The sequence below is a fragment of the Somniosus microcephalus genome, chromosome 20 (assembly GCF_052327205.1).
Source record: "Somniosus microcephalus isolate GS21.2 chromosome 20, FLI_Smic_1.0, whole genome shotgun sequence".
NCBI classification, from domain to species: domain Eukaryota; kingdom Metazoa; phylum Chordata; class Chondrichthyes; order Squaliformes; family Somniosidae; genus Somniosus; species Somniosus microcephalus.
This window is the reverse complement of record NC_141006.1, coordinates 574047-592039: the sequence shown is the minus strand read 5'-3', so window position 1 is coordinate 592039 and position 17993 is coordinate 574047. Positions and strand designations below refer to the sequence as shown.

The window sequence follows — 17993 nt, the reverse complement described above, 5'->3', positions numbered from 1 at the left end:
CCAATATTGAACACAGTGTATATTTCAGGACTAGTTTACTGCCCGATATTGAACGCAGTGTGTATTTCAGCACCGGTTTACTGCCCGATATTGAATGCAGTGTATATTTCAGGACTGGTTTACTGCCCGATATTGAACGCAGTGTGTATTTCAGCGCCGGTTTACTGCCCGATATTGAACGCAGTGTATATTTCAGCACCGGTTTATGCCCGATATTGAATGCAGTGTATATTTCAGGACCAGTTTACTGCCCGATATTGAACGCAGTGTATATTTCAGGACTGGTTTTTTGCCCAATATTGAACACAGTGTATATTTCAGGACTAGTTTACTGCCCGATATTGAACGCAGTGTGTATTTCAGGACCGGTTTACTGCCCGATATTGAACGCAGTGTGTATTTCAGCACTGGTTTACTGCCCGATATTGAATGCAGTGTGTATTTCAGCACCGGTTTACTGCCCGATATTGAATGCAGTGTGTATTTCAGCACTGGTTTACTGCCCGATATTGAACGCAGTGTGTATTTCAGCACTGGTTTACTGCCCAATATTGAACGCAGTGTGTATTTCAGGACTGGTTACTGCCCGATATTGAATGCAGTGTGTAATTCAGGACCGGTTACTGCCCGATATTGAATGCAGTGTGTATTTCAGCACTGATTTACTGCCCGATATTGAACGCAGTGTGTATTTCAGCACTGGTTTACTGCCCGATATTGAATGCAGTGTGTATTTCAGGACTGGTTACTGCCCGATATTGAATGCAGTGTGTAATTCAGGACCGGTTACTGCCCGATATTGAACGCAGTGTATATTTCAGCACCGGTTTACTGCCCGATATTGAACGCAGTGTATATTTCAGGACTGGTTTACTGACCGATATTGAATGCAGTGTGTATTTCAGCACTGGTTTACTGCCCGATATTGAACGCAGTGTGTAATTCAGGACTGGTTTACTGCCCAATATTGAACGCAGTGTATATTTCAGCACCGGTTTACTGCCCGATATTGAACGCAGTGTATATTTCAGGACTGGTTTACTGACCGATATTGAATGCAGTGTGTATTTCAGCACTGGTTTACTGCCCGATATTGAACGCAGTGTATATTTCAGCACCGGTTTACTGCCCGATATTGAACGCAGTGTGTATTTCAGCGCCGGTTTACTGCCCGATATTGAACGCAGTGTGTATTTCAGCACCGGTTTACTGCCCGATATTGAACACAGTGTATATTTCAGCACCGGTTTACTGCCCGATATTGAACACAGTGTATATTTCAGCACTGGTTTACTGCCCGATATTGAACGCAGTGTGTATTTCAGCACTGGTTTACTGCCCGATATTGAACGCAGTGTGTATTTCAGCACTGGTTTACTGCCCGATATTGAATGCAGTGTGTATTTCAGCACCGGTTTACTGCCCGATATTGAATGCAGTGTGTATTTCAGCACCGGTTTACTGCCCGATATTGAATGCAGTGTATATTTCAGCACCGGTTTACTGCCCGATATTGAACGCAGTGTGTATTTCAGCGCCGGTTTACTGCCCGATATTGAAAGCAGTGTATATTTCAGCACCGGTTTACTGCCCGATATTGAAAGCAGTGTATATTTCAGCACCGGTTTACTGCCCGATATTGAACGCAGTGTGTATTTCAGCACTGGTTTACTGCCCGATATTGAACGCAGTGTATATTTCAGCGCCGGTTTACTGCCCGATATTGAACGCAGTGTATATTTCAGGACTGGTTTTTTGCCCAATATTGAACACAGTGTATATTTCAGGACTAGTTTACTGCCCGATATTGAACGCAGTGTGTATTTCAGCACCGGTTTACTGCCCGATATTGAATGCAGTGTATATTTCAGGACTGGTTTACTGCCCGATATTGAACGCAGTGTGTATTTCAGCGCCGGTTTACTGCCCGATATTGAACGCAGTGTATATTTCAGGACTGGTTTACTGCCCGATATTGAATGCAGTGTGTAATTCAGGACTGGTTTACTGCCCAATATTGAACGCAGTGTATATTTCAGCACCGGTTTACTGCCCGATATTGAACGCAGTGTATATTTCAGCACCGGTTTACTGACCGATATTGAACGCAGTGTGTATTTCAGCACCGGTTTACTGCCCGATATTGAACGCAGTGTATATTTCAGGACTGGTTTACTGACCGATATTGAATGCAGTGTGTATTTCAGCACTGGTTTACTGCCCGATATTGAACGCAGTGTATATTTCAGCACTGGTTTACTGCCCGATATTGAACGCAGTGTATATTTCAGCACCGGTTTACTGCCCGATATTGAACGCAGTGTGTATTTCAGCGCCGGTTTACTGCCCGATATTGAATGCAGTGTGTATTTCAGCACCGGTTTACTGCCCGATATTGAACGCAGTGTATATTTCAGCACTGGTTTACTGCCCGATATTGAACGCAGTGTGTATTTCAGCACTGGTTTACTGCCCGATATTGAACGCAGTGTGTATTTCAGCACTGGTTTACTGCCCGATATTGAACGCAGTGTGTATTTCAGCACCGGTTTACTGCCCGATATTGAACACAGTGTATATTTCAGCACCGATTTACTGCCCGATATTGAACGCAGTGTATATTTCAGGACTGGTTTACTGCCCGATATTGAACGCAGTGTGTATTTCAGCACCCGTTTACTGCCCGATATTGAACACAGTGTATATTTCAGCACCGGTTTACTGCCCGATATTGAACGCAGTGTATATTTCAGCACTGGTTTACTGCCCGATATTGAACGCAGTGTGTATTTCAGCACTGGTTTACTGCCCGATATTGAACGCAGTGTGTATTTCAGCACTGGTTTACTGCCCGATATTGAATGCAGTGTATATTTCAGCACCGGTTTACTGCCCGATATTGAATGCAGTGTGTATTTCAGCACCGGTTTACTGCCCGATATTGAATGCAGTGTATATTTCAGCACCGGTTTACTGCCCGATATTGAACGCAGTGTGTATTTCAGGACTGGTTTACTGCCCGATATTGAACGCAGTGTATATTTCAGCACCGGTTTACTGCCCGATATTGAACGCAGTGTGTATTTCAGGACTGGTTTACTGCCCGATATTGAACGCAGTGTATATTTCAGCACCGGTTTACTGCCCGATATTGAACGCAGTGTATATTTCAGCACTGGTTTACTGCCCGATATTGAATGCAGTGTGTATTTCAGCACTGGTTTACTGCCCGATATTGAACGCAGTGTGTATTTCAGCACTGGTTTACTGCCCGATATTGAACGCAGTATATATTTCAGCACCGGTTTACTGCCCGATATTGAACGCAGTGTGTATTTCAGCACTGGTTTACTGACCGATATTGAATGCAGTGTATATTTCAGGACTGGTTTACTGCCCGATATTGAACGCAGTGTGTATTTCAGCACCGGTTTACTGCCCGATATTGAACGCAGTGTGTATTTCAGCACCGGTTTACTGCCCGATATTGAACGCAGTGTGTATTTCAGCACTGGTTTACTGCCCGATATTGAATGCAGTGTATATTTCAGCACCGGTTTACTGCCCGATATTGAACGCAGTGTGTATTTCAGCACCGGTTTACTGCCCGATATTGAACGCAGTGTATATTTCAGCACCGGTTTACTGCCCGATATTGAACGCAGTGTGTATTTCAGGACTGGTTTACTGCCCAATATTGAACGCAGTGTATATTTCAGCACCGGTTTACTGCCCGATATTGAACGCAGTGTATATTTCAGCACTGGTTTACTGCCCGATATTGAACGCAGTGTATATTTCAGCACCGGTTTACTGCCCGATATTGAATGCAGTGTGTAATTCAGGACTGGTTTACTGCCCGATATTGAACGCAGTGTATATTTCAGCACTGGTTTACTGACCGATATTGAATGCAGTGTATATTTCAGCACTGGTTTACTGACCGATATTGAACGCAGTGTATATTTCAGCACTGGTTTACTGACCGATATTGAATGCAGTGTATATTTCAGCACCGGTTTACTGCCCGATATTGAACGCAGTGTGTATTTCAGCACCGGTTTACTGCCCGATATTGAACGCAGTGTGTATTTCAGCACTGGTTTACTGCCCGATATTGAACGCAGTGTGTATTTCAGCACCGGTTTACTGCCCGATATTGAACGCAGTGTGTATTTCAGCACTGGTTTACTGCCCGATATTGAACGCAGTGTGTATTTCAGCACTGGTTTACTGCCCGATATTGAACGCAGTGTGTATTTCAGGACTGGTTTACTGCCCAATATTGAACGCAGTGTATATTTCAGCACCGGTTTACTGCCCGATATTGAACGCAGTGTATATTTCAGGACTGGTTTACTGCCCGATATTGAATGCAGTGTGTAATTCAGGACTGGTTTACTGCCCAATATTGAACGCAGTGTATATTTCAGCACCGGTTTACTGCCCGATATTGAACGCAGTGTATATTTCAGGACTGGTTTACTGCCCGATATTGAACGCAGTGTATATTTCAGGACTGGTTTACTGACCGATATTGAATGCAGTGTGTATTTCAGCACTGGTTTACTGCCCGATATTGAACGCAGTGTATATTTCAGCACCGGTTTACTGCCCGATATTGAACGCAGTGTATATTTCAGCACTGGTTTACTGCCCGATATTGAACGCAGTGTATATTTCAGCACCGGTTTACTGCCCGATATTGAACGCAGTGTGTATTTCAGCACTGGTTTACTGCCCGATATTGAACGCAGTGTATATTTCAGCACTGGTTTACTGCCCGATATTGAACGCAGTGTATATTTCAGCACTGGTTTACTGCCCGATATTGAACGCAGTGTATATTTCAGCACCGGTTTACTGCCCGATATTGAACGCAGTGTGTATTTCAGCACTGGTTTACTGCCCGATATTGAATGCAGTGTATATTTCAGCACCGGTTTACTGCCCGATATTGAACGCAGTGTGTATTTCAGCACCGGTTTACTGCCCGATATTGAACGCAGTGTATATTTCAGCACCGGTTTACTGCCCGATATTGAATGCAGTGTGTATTTCAGCGCCGGTTTACTGCCCGATATTGAATGCAGTGTGTATTTCAGCACTGGTTTACTGCCCGATATTGAACGCAGTGTGTATTTCAGCACCGGTTTACTGCCCGATATTGAATGCAGTGTGTATTTCAGCGCCGGTTTACTGCCCGATATTGAATGCAGTGTGTATTTCAGCACCGGTTTACTGCCCGATATTGAACGCAGTGTATATTTCAGCACTGGTTTACTGCCCGATATTGAACGCAGTGTGTATTTCAGCACTGGTTTACTGCCCGATATTGAACGCAGTGTGTATTTCAGCACTGGTTTACTGCCCGATATTGAACGCAGTGTGTATTTCAGCACCGGTTTACTGCCCGATATTGAACACAGTGTATATTTCAGGACTGGTTTACTGCCCGATATTGAACGCAGTGTGTATTTCAGCACCGGTTTACTGCCCGATATTGAACACAGTGTATATTTCAGCACCGGTTTACTGCCCGATATTGAACGCAGTGTATATTTCAGCACCGGTTTACTGCCCGATATTGAATGCAGTGTATATTTCAGCACTGGTTTACTGCCCGATATTGAACGCAGTGTGTATTTCAGCACTGGTTTACTGCCCGATATTGAACGCAGTGTGTATTTCAGCACTGGTTTACTGCCCGATATTGAATGCAGTGTATATTTCAGCACCGGTTTACTGCCCGATATTGAATGCAGTGTGTATTTCAGCACCGGTTTACTGCCCGATATTGAATGCAGTGTATATTTCAGCACCGGTTTACTGCCCGATATTGAACGCAGTGTGTATTTCAGGACTGGTTTACTGCCCGATATTGAACGCAGTGTATATTTCAGGACTGGTTTACTGCCCGATATTGAACGCAGTGTGTATTTCAGGACTGGTTTACTGCCCGATATTGAACGCAGTGTATATTTCAGCACCGGTTTACTGCCCGATATTGAACGCAGTGTATATTTCAGCACTGGTTTACTGCCCGATATTGAATGCAGTGTGTATTTCAGCACTGGTTTACTGCCCGATATTGAACGCAGTGTATATTTCAGCACTGGTTTACTGCCCGATATTGAATGCAGTGTGTATTTCAGCACCGGTTTACTGCCCGATATTGAACGCAGTGTATATTTCAGCACTGGTTTACTGCCCGATATTGAATGCAGTGTGTATTTCAGCACTGGTTTACTGCCCGATATTGAATGCAGTGTGTATTTCAGCACTGGTTTACTGCCCGATATTGAATGCAGTGTATATTTCAGGACTGGTTTACTGCCCGATATTGAACGCAGTGTGTATTTCAGGACTGGTTTACTGCCCGATATTGAACGCAGTGTATATTTCAGCACCGGTTTACTGCCCGATATTGAACGCAGTGTATATTTCAGCACCGGTTTACTGCCCGATATTGAACGCAGTGTATATTTCAGCACTGGTTTACTGCCCGATATTGAACGCAGTGTGTATTTCAGCACTGGTTTACTGCCCGATATTGAACGCAGTGTGTATTTCAGCACTGGTTTACTGCCCGATATTGAATGCAGTGTATATTTCAGCACCGGTTTACTGCCCGATATTGAATGCAGTGTGTATTTCAGCACCGGTTTACTGCCCGATATTGAATGCAGTGTATATTTCAGCACCGGTTTACTGCCCGATATTGAACGCAGTGTGTATTTCAGGACTGGTTTACTGCCCGATATTGAACACAGTGTATATTTCAGCACCGGTTTACTGCCCGATATTGAACGCAGTGTATATTTCAGCACTGGTTTACTGCCCGATATTGAACGCAGTGTGTATTTCAGCACTGGTTTACTGCCCGATATTGAACGCAGTGTGTATTTCAGCACTGGTTTACTGCCCGATATTGAATGCAGTGTATATTTCAGCACCGGTTTACTGCCCGATATTGAATGCAGTGTGTATTTCAGCACCGGTTTACTGCCCGATATTGAATGCAGTGTATATTTCAGCACCGGTTTACTGCCCGATATTGAACGCAGTGTGTATTTCAGGACTGGTTTACTGCCCGATATTGAACGCAGTGTATATTTCAGCACCGGTTTACTGCCCGATATTGAACGCAGTGTGTATTTCAGGACTGGTTTACTGCCCGATATTGAACGCAGTGTATATTTCAGCACCGGTTTACTGCCCGATATTGAACGCAGTGTATATTTCAGCACTGGTTTACTGCCCGATATTGAATGCAGTGTGTATTTCAGCACTGGTTTACTGCCCGATATTGAACGCAGTGTGTATTTCAGCACTGGTTTACTGCCCGATATTGAACGCAGTATATATTTCAGCACCGGTTTACTGCCCGATATTGAACGCAGTGTGTATTTCAGCACTGGTTTACTGACCGATATTGAATGCAGTGTATATTTCAGGACTGGTTTACTGCCCGATATTGAACGCAGTGTGTATTTCAGCACCGGTTTACTGCCCGATATTGAACGCAGTGTGTATTTCAGCACCGGTTTACTGCCCGATATTGAACGCAGTGTGTATTTCAGCACTGGTTTACTGCCCGATATTGAATGCAGTGTATATTTCAGCACCGGTTTACTGCCCGATATTGAACGCAGTGTGTATTTCAGCACCGGTTTACTGCCCGATATTGAACGCAGTGTATATTTCAGCACCGGTTTACTGCCCGATATTGAACGCAGTGTGTATTTCAGGACTGGTTTACTGCCCAATATTGAACGCAGTGTATATTTCAGCACCGGTTTACTGCCCGATATTGAACGCAGTGTATATTTCAGCACTGGTTTACTGCCCGATATTGAACGCAGTGTATATTTCAGCACCGGTTTACTGCCCGATATTGAATGCAGTGTGTAATTCAGGACTGGTTTACTGCCCGATATTGAACGCAGTGTATATTTCAGCACTGGTTTACTGACCGATATTGAATGCAGTGTATATTTCAGCACTGGTTTACTGACCGATATTGAACGCAGTGTATATTTCAGCACTGGTTTACTGACCGATATTGAATGCAGTGTATATTTCAGCACCGGTTTACTGCCCGATATTGAACGCAGTGTGTATTTCAGCACCGGTTTACTGCCCGATATTGAACGCAGTGTGTATTTCAGCACTGGTTTACTGCCCGATATTGAACGCAGTGTGTATTTCAGCACCGGTTTACTGCCCGATATTGAACGCAGTGTGTATTTCAGCACTGGTTTACTGCCCGATATTGAACGCAGTGTGTATTTCAGCACTGGTTTACTGCCCGATATTGAACGCAGTGTGTATTTCAGGACTGGTTTACTGCCCAATATTGAACGCAGTGTATATTTCAGCACCGGTTTACTGCCCGATATTGAACGCAGTGTATATTTCAGGACTGGTTTACTGCCCGATATTGAATGCAGTGTGTAATTCAGGACTGGTTTACTGCCCAATATTGAACGCAGTGTATATTTCAGCACCGGTTTACTGCCCGATATTGAACGCAGTGTATATTTCAGGACTGGTTTACTGCCCGATATTGAACGCAGTGTATATTTCAGGACTGGTTTACTGACCGATATTGAATGCAGTGTGTATTTCAGCACTGGTTTACTGCCCGATATTGAACGCAGTGTATATTTCAGCACCGGTTTACTGCCCGATATTGAACGCAGTGTATATTTCAGCACTGGTTTACTGCCCGATATTGAACGCAGTGTATATTTCAGCACCGGTTTACTGCCCGATATTGAACGCAGTGTGTATTTCAGCACTGGTTTACTGCCCGATATTGAACGCAGTGTATATTTCAGCACTGGTTTACTGCCCGATATTGAACGCAGTGTATATTTCAGCACTGGTTTACTGCCCGATATTGAACGCAGTGTATATTTCAGCACCGGTTTACTGCCCGATATTGAACGCAGTGTGTATTTCAGCACTGGTTTACTGCCCGATATTGAATGCAGTGTATATTTCAGCACCGGTTTACTGCCCGATATTGAACGCAGTGTGTATTTCAGCACCGGTTTACTGCCCGATATTGAACGCAGTGTATATTTCAGCACCGGTTTACTGCCCGATATTGAATGCAGTGTGTATTTCAGCGCCGGTTTACTGCCCGATATTGAATGCAGTGTGTATTTCAGCACTGGTTTACTGCCCGATATTGAACGCAGTGTGTATTTCAGCACCGGTTTACTGCCCGATATTGAATGCAGTGTGTATTTCAGCGCCGGTTTACTGCCCGATATTGAATGCAGTGTGTATTTCAGCACCGGTTTACTGCCCGATATTGAACGCAGTGTATATTTCAGCACTGGTTTACTGCCCGATATTGAACGCAGTGTGTATTTCAGCACTGGTTTACTGCCCGATATTGAACGCAGTGTGTATTTCAGCACTGGTTTACTGCCCGATATTGAACGCAGTGTGTATTTCAGCACCGGTTTACTGCCCGATATTGAACACAGTGTATATTTCAGGACTGGTTTACTGCCCGATATTGAACGCAGTGTGTATTTCAGCACCGGTTTACTGCCCGATATTGAACACAGTGTATATTTCAGCACCGGTTTACTGCCCGATATTGAACGCAGTGTATATTTCAGCACCGGTTTACTGCCCGATATTGAATGCAGTGTATATTTCAGCACTGGTTTACTGCCCGATATTGAACGCAGTGTGTATTTCAGCACTGGTTTACTGCCCGATATTGAACGCAGTGTGTATTTCAGCACTGGTTTACTGCCCGATATTGAATGCAGTGTATATTTCAGCACCGGTTTACTGCCCGATATTGAATGCAGTGTGTATTTCAGCACCGGTTTACTGCCCGATATTGAATGCAGTGTATATTTCAGCACCGGTTTACTGCCCGATATTGAACGCAGTGTGTATTTCAGGACTGGTTTACTGCCCGATATTGAACGCAGTGTATATTTCAGGACTGGTTTACTGCCCGATATTGAACGCAGTGTGTATTTCAGGACTGGTTTACTGCCCGATATTGAACGCAGTGTATATTTCAGCACCGGTTTACTGCCCGATATTGAACGCAGTGTATATTTCAGCACTGGTTTACTGCCCGATATTGAATGCAGTGTGTATTTCAGCACTGGTTTACTGCCCGATATTGAACGCAGTGTATATTTCAGCACTGGTTTACTGCCCGATATTGAATGCAGTGTGTATTTCAGCACCGGTTTACTGCCCGATATTGAACGCAGTGTATATTTCAGCACTGGTTTACTGCCCGATATTGAATGCAGTGTGTATTTCAGCACTGGTTTACTGCCCGATATTGAATGCAGTGTGTATTTCAGCACTGGTTTACTGCCCGATATTGAATGCAGTGTATATTTCAGGACTGGTTTACTGCCCGATATTGAACGCAGTGTGTATTTCAGGACTGGTTTACTGCCCGATATTGAACGCAGTGTATATTTCAGCACCGGTTTACTGCCCGATATTGAACGCAGTGTATATTTCAGCACCGGTTTACTGCCCGATATTGAACGCAGTGTGTATTTCAGGACTGGTTTACTGCCCGATATTGAATGCAGTGTGTATTTCAGGACTGGTTTACTGCCCGATATTGAACGCAGTGTGTATTTCAGGACTGGTTTACTGCCCGATATTGAACGCAGTGTGTATTTCAGGACTGGTTTACTGCCCGATATTGAACGCAGTGTATATTTCAGCACCGGTTTACTGCCCGATATTGAATGCAGTGTATATTTCAGCACCGGTTTACTGCCCGATATTGAACGCAGTGTGTATTTCAGGACTGGTTTACTGCCCAATATTGAACGCAGTGTGTATTTCAGCACTGGTTTACTGCCCGATATTGAACGCAGTGTGTATTTCAGCACCGGTTTACTGCCCGATATTGAATGCAGTGTGTATTTCAGCACCGGTTTACTGCCCGATATTGAACGCAGTGTGTATTTCAGCACCGGTTTACTGCCCGATATTGAACGCAGTGTGTATTTCAGCACCGGTTTACTGCCCAATATTGAACGCAGTGTGTATTTCAGCACCGGTTTACTGCCCGATATTGAACGCAGTGTGTATTTCAGCACCGGTTTACTGCCCGATATTGAATGCAGTGTGTATTTCAGCACCGGTTTACTGCCCGATATTGAACGCAGTGTATATTTCAGCACCGGTTTACTGCCCGATATTGAACGCAGTGTATATTTCAGCACCGGTTTACTGCCCGATATTGAACGCAGTGTGTATTTCAGGACTGGTTTACTGCCCGATATTGAACGCAGTGTATATTTCAGCACCGGTTTACTGCCCGATATTGAACGCAGTGTATATTTCAGCACTGGTTTACTGCCCGATATTGAACGCAGTGTGTATTTCAGCACTGGTTTACTGCCCGATATTGAATGCAGTGTATATTTCAGCACTGGTTTACTGCCCGATATTGAATGCAGTGTATATTTCAGCACTGGTTTACTGCCCGATATTGAACGCAGTGTGTATTTCAGCACTGGTTTACTGCCCGATATTGAACGCAGTGTATATTTCAGCACCGGTTTACTGCCCGATATTGAACGCAGTGTGTATTTCAGCACCGGTTTACTGCCCGATATTGAACGCAGTGTGTATTTCAGCGCCGGTTTACTGCCCGATATTGAAAGCAGTGTATATTTCAGCACCGGTTTACTGCCCGATATTGAAAGCAGTGTATATTTCAGCACCGGTTTACTGCCCGATATTGAACGCAGTGTGTATTTCAGCACTGGTTTGCTGCCCGATATTGAATGCAGTGTGTATTTCAGCACCGGTTTACTGCCCGATATTGAACGCAGTGTGTATTTCAGCACTGGTTTACTGCCCGATATTGAACGCAGTGTGTATTTCAGCACTGGTTTACTGCCCGATATTGAATGCAGTGTGTATTTCAGCACCGGTTTACTGCCCGATATTGAACGCAGTGTGTATTTCAGCACTGGTTTACTGCCCGATATTGAATGCAGTGTGTATTTCAGCACCGGTTTACTGCCCGATATTGAATGCAGTGTGTATTTCAGCACTGGTTTACTGCCCGATATTGAACGCAGTGTGTATTTCAGGACTGGTTTACTGCCCGATATTGAACGCAGTGTGTATTTCAGCGCCGGTTTACTGCCCGATATTGAACGCAGTGTATATTTCAGCACCGGTTTACTGCCCGATATTGAACGCAGTGTGTATTTCAGCACCGGTTTACTGCCCGATATTGAACGCAGTGTATATTTCAGGACTGGTTTACTGCCCGATATTGAACGCAGTGTATATTTCAGGACCAGTTTACTGCCCGATATTGAATGCAGTGTGTATTTCAGGACTGGTTTTTTGCCCAATATTGAACACAGTGTATATTTCAGGACTAGTTTACTGCCCGATATTGAACGCAGTGTGTATTTCAGGACCGGTTTACTGCCCAATATTGAACGCAGTGTATATTTCAGCACTGTTTTACTGCCCGATATTGAACGTAGTGTGTATTTCAGCACTGATTTACTGCCCGATATTGAACGTAGTGTGTATTTCAGCACTGGTTTACGGCCCGAAATTGAACGCAGTGTGTATTTCAGGACCGGTTTACTGCCCGATATTGATCGCAGTGTATATTTCAGGACTGGTTTACTGCCTGATATTGAATGCAGTGTATATTTCAGGACTGGTTTACTGCCCGATGTTGAATGCAGTGTGTGATAATAATAACTTCCGGGAAGTTATGTGCATCACTTCCTGTGAACTGTGAACTTTGTACATACATCACTTCCTGTCATATGTCACTTCCTGTTGGACTGGTATAAATAGTGAGCTCCTCAGTATTGTAAGGGGCTTCTACCAGAGGCATGGTGAAGACCTCTCTTGTATATAGTGTGATTATAAGTTGCTTAAAGCTTACTTTAAAGTTACTTAATGTGTGAGACTCCTTTTTCTTACATCAATTTAAGCAACTTAGTATTTACACTCACAAATACTAGACCTTCGGACAAACTCGGAGTTAAGGATCCAGGGAACCACCCATCATGGAAAAAATCCTTAAACCTACTCGTCTGGACTTGGACCCAAACACACCAGCAGCTGGCAGGGTATGGAAGCATTGGTACTGTACTTTTGAGAATTTCCTTGATGAATGTAACGCGGATGCTCCTACTAAACTGAGGATACTTATCAACTATGTGACTCCAACAGTGTTTGAATATGTTGATGAATGGGATAATTACGATGAGGTGATTTGGGCGCTTAAAAAACTGTATGCCAAGACTCCAAATGAAGTCTATGCTAGACATCTACTGGCCACAGCCCGACAAGGGCCAGGGGAATCGATTAACGAATTCCTTCAAGGACTTCGCAGGCTCAGCATAGATTGTAACTTTCAGGCAGCCTCAGCTGAGCTGTACCGCGAAGAAATGATTCGCGATGCTTTCATCTGCGGGATTGCCTCTCCATTTATACGCCAGCGTCTACTAGAAAGTAAAACACTTGAGCTACAAAAAGCTTTTGACCTAGCTTGTTCTCTGGATTTGGCAAAGAGAAATGCAGACCTCTATCAGCTGCCCAGATCTCGATCTGCTGCTGTAACTGCAACCAGACAATCCAAGTGGTCTCAGGTGAACCCTATCATGGAGGAATCTAATCCTGATAATGCTGATGAAGAGGAGGAGGATGACGCCACTTTAGCAGCCTCTTGGCAATCTAGGAAGAAATGCTTCTTTTGTGGAGATGCTTTTCACCCTAGGAAACTCTGCCCTGCCCGCAATGCGTTCTGCAGTCATTGCAAAAAAAAAAGACACTTTGCTAAAGTTTGCCAATCAAGAGCCTCTACGAGGGCCTATCCAGCTAAGGCCTACCGAACTGCCCCAATTAGGGCCTATCAACATGCTCCAGCTAGGACCTATCAAGCTTCCTCTCGAGCTCTCTCCCGAAGAAGCACACCGAGAGTTTTGGCCACTCTCTGTGCAACCACACCAATTACAGCTGCTTGCCCACAGAACCTGTTTCATGCAGCTACAAAAGTTTCAATTAATGGGCATACCTTAGATGCCTTAATTGACTCAGGAAGTACTGATAGTTTCATTAGAGAACAGATTGTTGCGAAATTGAAACTACATGTCTTCCCATCGGACCAGGCAATTGCGATGGCTCAGTCATCACTTAATACCAGAATCTCCGGCTTTTGTGTTGTTGATATGACACTTCATGGTCGTATGTATCCCTCCACCCGACTTTCGGTGCTCAAGGACTTATGTAGTGATCTCCTCTTAGGGCTGGACTTCCAAAAACAGCATAAGAAACTCACCATTGAGTTCGGTGGATCCAAACCCGGACTTACTATTTCTAATATACCGTCTAAATTACCGTTTTGTGCATTGTCAGCAGCTTCACTTGATGAACCCTCATTATTTGCCAGTATTCCGCCTCGATGCAAACCAATAATAACGAAATCGCGACGCTTTAATCAGGAAGACCAATCTTTTATTGAGGCTGAAATCTCTCGACTTCTAGCAGAGGATATCATCGAACCATGTTCGTCGCCCTGGCGGGCTCAAGTCGTCATTGTCAAGAACCCTCTAAAACCTCACAAACAGCGACTATGCATTGATTATTCACAAACCATCAATCAATATACCGACTTGGACGCCTACCCATTGCCACGCATTGATGATATGGTTAATAAACTGGCCGAATACAAAGTGTTCTCAACTTACGATTTTAAAAGTGCCTATCATCAGGTACCCTTGAAGGTCTCAGATAAGCAGTACACGGCCTTTGAGGCTAATGGACGGCTGTACCAATTTCGTCGCCTCCCATTCGGGGTTACTAATGGAGTGGCTGTCTTCCAACGGGCAATGGATGGCCTGGTTAAGCAGGAAAACCTAAGGGACACTTTTCCCTATCTTGATAACATTACCATTGCAGGAACACGACGCCAACCTCCAAAAATTTCGGGATGCCCTCCATCGCCGTAATTTAACCCTGAATGAATCCAAATCTGTTGAGTCGCAACCGACCATCAACATCCTTGGCTACTGCGTAGGCAATGGTATCATTAAGCCAGACCCAGAAAGACTTCGCCCGCTCCAAGAGCTCCCGTCACCTAAGAATCCGGCTTCTTTACGTCGGGCTCTCGGTCTGTTTGCATACAACGCTAAATGGATTCGTCATTTTTCAGACAGAATCCAACCCTTGCTGCATGCGAGATCATTTCCATTGAAAACGGCGGCTGTTGCAGCCTTTAACCTTCTCAAAAAACAGTTGGAGAAAGCGGCTCTTCACTCCATTGATGAGAATCTCCCTTTCATAGTCGAATGTGATGCCTCGGAGGTGGCGATCTCGGCTACTCTAAATCAGGAAGGTCGTCCTGTAGCATTTATGTCCAGGACCTTACAAGATGCCGAGCTACATTATCCTCCGGTTGAGAAGGAAGCCACAGCCATCATAGAGGCAGTACGGAAGTGGAACCATTTTCTAGCTCGCCAGCACTTTACATTAATTACGGACCAGCGATCAGTCGCCTTCATGCTCGATAATCGGAAATGAACCAAAATTAAGAATAATAAAATACAACTTTGGAGGATGGAACTGGCCTCTTTTGGTTATACCATTCACTATCGACCTGGCAAGGAGAATGTGGCCCCGGACACCCTCACACGGGCATTCTGCTCCACTATGTCGTCCTCTACTCTCATAGATGTCCATAATGGATTGTGTCATCCTGGCGTTACGCGCATGCTACATTTCGTACGATCACGGAATCTCCCTTTTTCTACTGGAGATGTAAAGAAAATATGCTCAGAATGCCGGCTTTGTGCGGAATTAAAGCCTCAGTTCTTCCGCCCCTCAGATGGTATACTCATACATGCAACCCAACCGATGCAATGACTTAGCATTGATTTTAAGGGCCCAGTGCCCTCTTCAACTCGGGACACATATTTGCTCACCATGATTGATGAATATTCACGTTTTCCGTTTGCCTTCCCCTGCTCCAATATGCTGGTGTCCACAGTAATCTGCTGCCTTGAGCAGGTATTTTCTCTCTGTGGCATGCCGGCTTATATTCACTCAGATCGGGGTCCATCCTTTATGTCAAAGGAACTCAAGGACTACCTCTCAGAACGGGGAGTTGCTACAAGCAAAACCACACCATACCATACCATCGGAAATGGGCAGGTAGAGAGGTATAACGGTATCATCTGGAATTCCGTACGTCTTGCTTTAAGATCTCGGGGCCTACCAGACCAGCAATGGGAAGCAGTGCTTCTGGATGCATTGCACTCTATACGGTCCCTTCTTTCTACAGCCACAAATACTACACCTCATGAGCGGTTCTTTGGATTCCAGCGTCGCTCATCTCATGGGACATCACTCCCGTCATGGCTAACTACTCCTGGACCGGTACTACTCCGAAGATACGTTCGGACGTCTTAAAAATGAACCCCTCGTAGACGAGGTCGAACTAACCGATGCCAACCCCACCTATGCAAACATACGATATCCCGACGGCCGAGAATCTGCCGTATCATTACGGGATCTGGCTCCCTGCCCGCCAGGACCTAGTGGGACATCGGGTGATGGTATTTCACCAGGAAACTCTTGGAATCTATCGGGTACCCCTCTCCAAGATCCTGATCGGACACCAACTAGCTTGGTGCCGGTAGAACCCCGTACTCAAAGTTGCGACTCTCCCAGTATCGCGCACGAAAGTACTGATCCGCCACAGACCAGCTCTGCACCTCCCTCTGAACAGAGGCAGACCAACTTTGAACCTATTGGGGCTAGCACACGAAGCCATGATTTCCCCGACCCTTCACAGGGTAATCCAGGCCACACAGACTCTGACCAATGGCCAACCGCATGTAAGCGGACCAGCGACCCTCTACGACGGGAACCCAAACGGGTGCGACTCTTCCTCGTTCGGCGGCTGCGGAACAAAAGGAAGACCACAGCCTTCTCCTCCTGCAGGAGGGAAGAATGTGATAATAATAATAACTTCTGGGAAGTTATGTGCATCACTTCCTGTGAACTGTGAACTATGAACTGTGAACTTTGTACATACATCACTTCCTGTCATGTCACTTCCTGTTGGACTGGTATAAATAGTGAACTCCTCAGTATTGTAAGGGGCTTCTACCAGAGGCATGGTGAAGACCTCTCTTGTATATAGTGTGATTATAAGTTGCTTAAAGCTTACTTTAAAGTTACTTAATGTGTGAGACTCCTTTTTCTTACATCAGTGTGTATTTCAGGACCGGTTTACTGCCCGATATTGAACGCAGTGTATATTTCAGCACTGGTTTACTGCCTGATATTGAACGCAGTGTGTATTTCAGCACCGGTTTACTGCCCGATATTGAACGCAGTGTATATTTCAGGACTGGTTTACTGCCCGATATTGAATGCAGTGTTTATTTCAGGACCGGTTTACTGCCCGATATTGAATGCCGTGTGTATTTCAGCACTGGTTTACTGCCCGATATTGAATGCAGTGTTTATTTCAGCACTGGTTTACAGCCCGATATTGAACGCAGTGTATATTTCAGGACCGGTTTACTGCCCGATTATTGAACGCAGTGTATATTCCAGCACCAGTTTACTGCCGATATTGAACACAGCGTATACTTCATCGGTTTACTGCCCGATATTGAACGCAGTGTATATTCCAGCACCGGTTTACTGCCCGATATTGAACGCAGTGTATATTTCAGGACTGGTTTACTGCCGATATTGAACACAGCGTATACTTCATCGGTTTACTGCCCGATATTGAACACCGTGTGTATATCAGCACTGGTTTACTGCCCGATATTGAACGCAGTGTATATTTCAGGACCGGTTTACAGCCCGATATTGAACGCAGTGTATACTTTAGGACCGGTTTACTGCCCAATATTGAACGCAGTGTATATTTCAGGACTGGTTTACTGCCGATATTGAACACAGCGTATACTTCA

General features: G+C 44.7%; 1 protein-coding gene across 2 annotated transcripts in view; it reads right to left on the bottom strand.

Moving 5' to 3' along the window:
• Window positions 1-17993, bottom strand: part of LOC147103016 (nuclear GTPase SLIP-GC-like) — a 425066-nt gene that overhangs the window by 14344 nt on the left and 392729 nt on the right. The gene's annotated exons all lie outside the window — the stretch shown is intronic.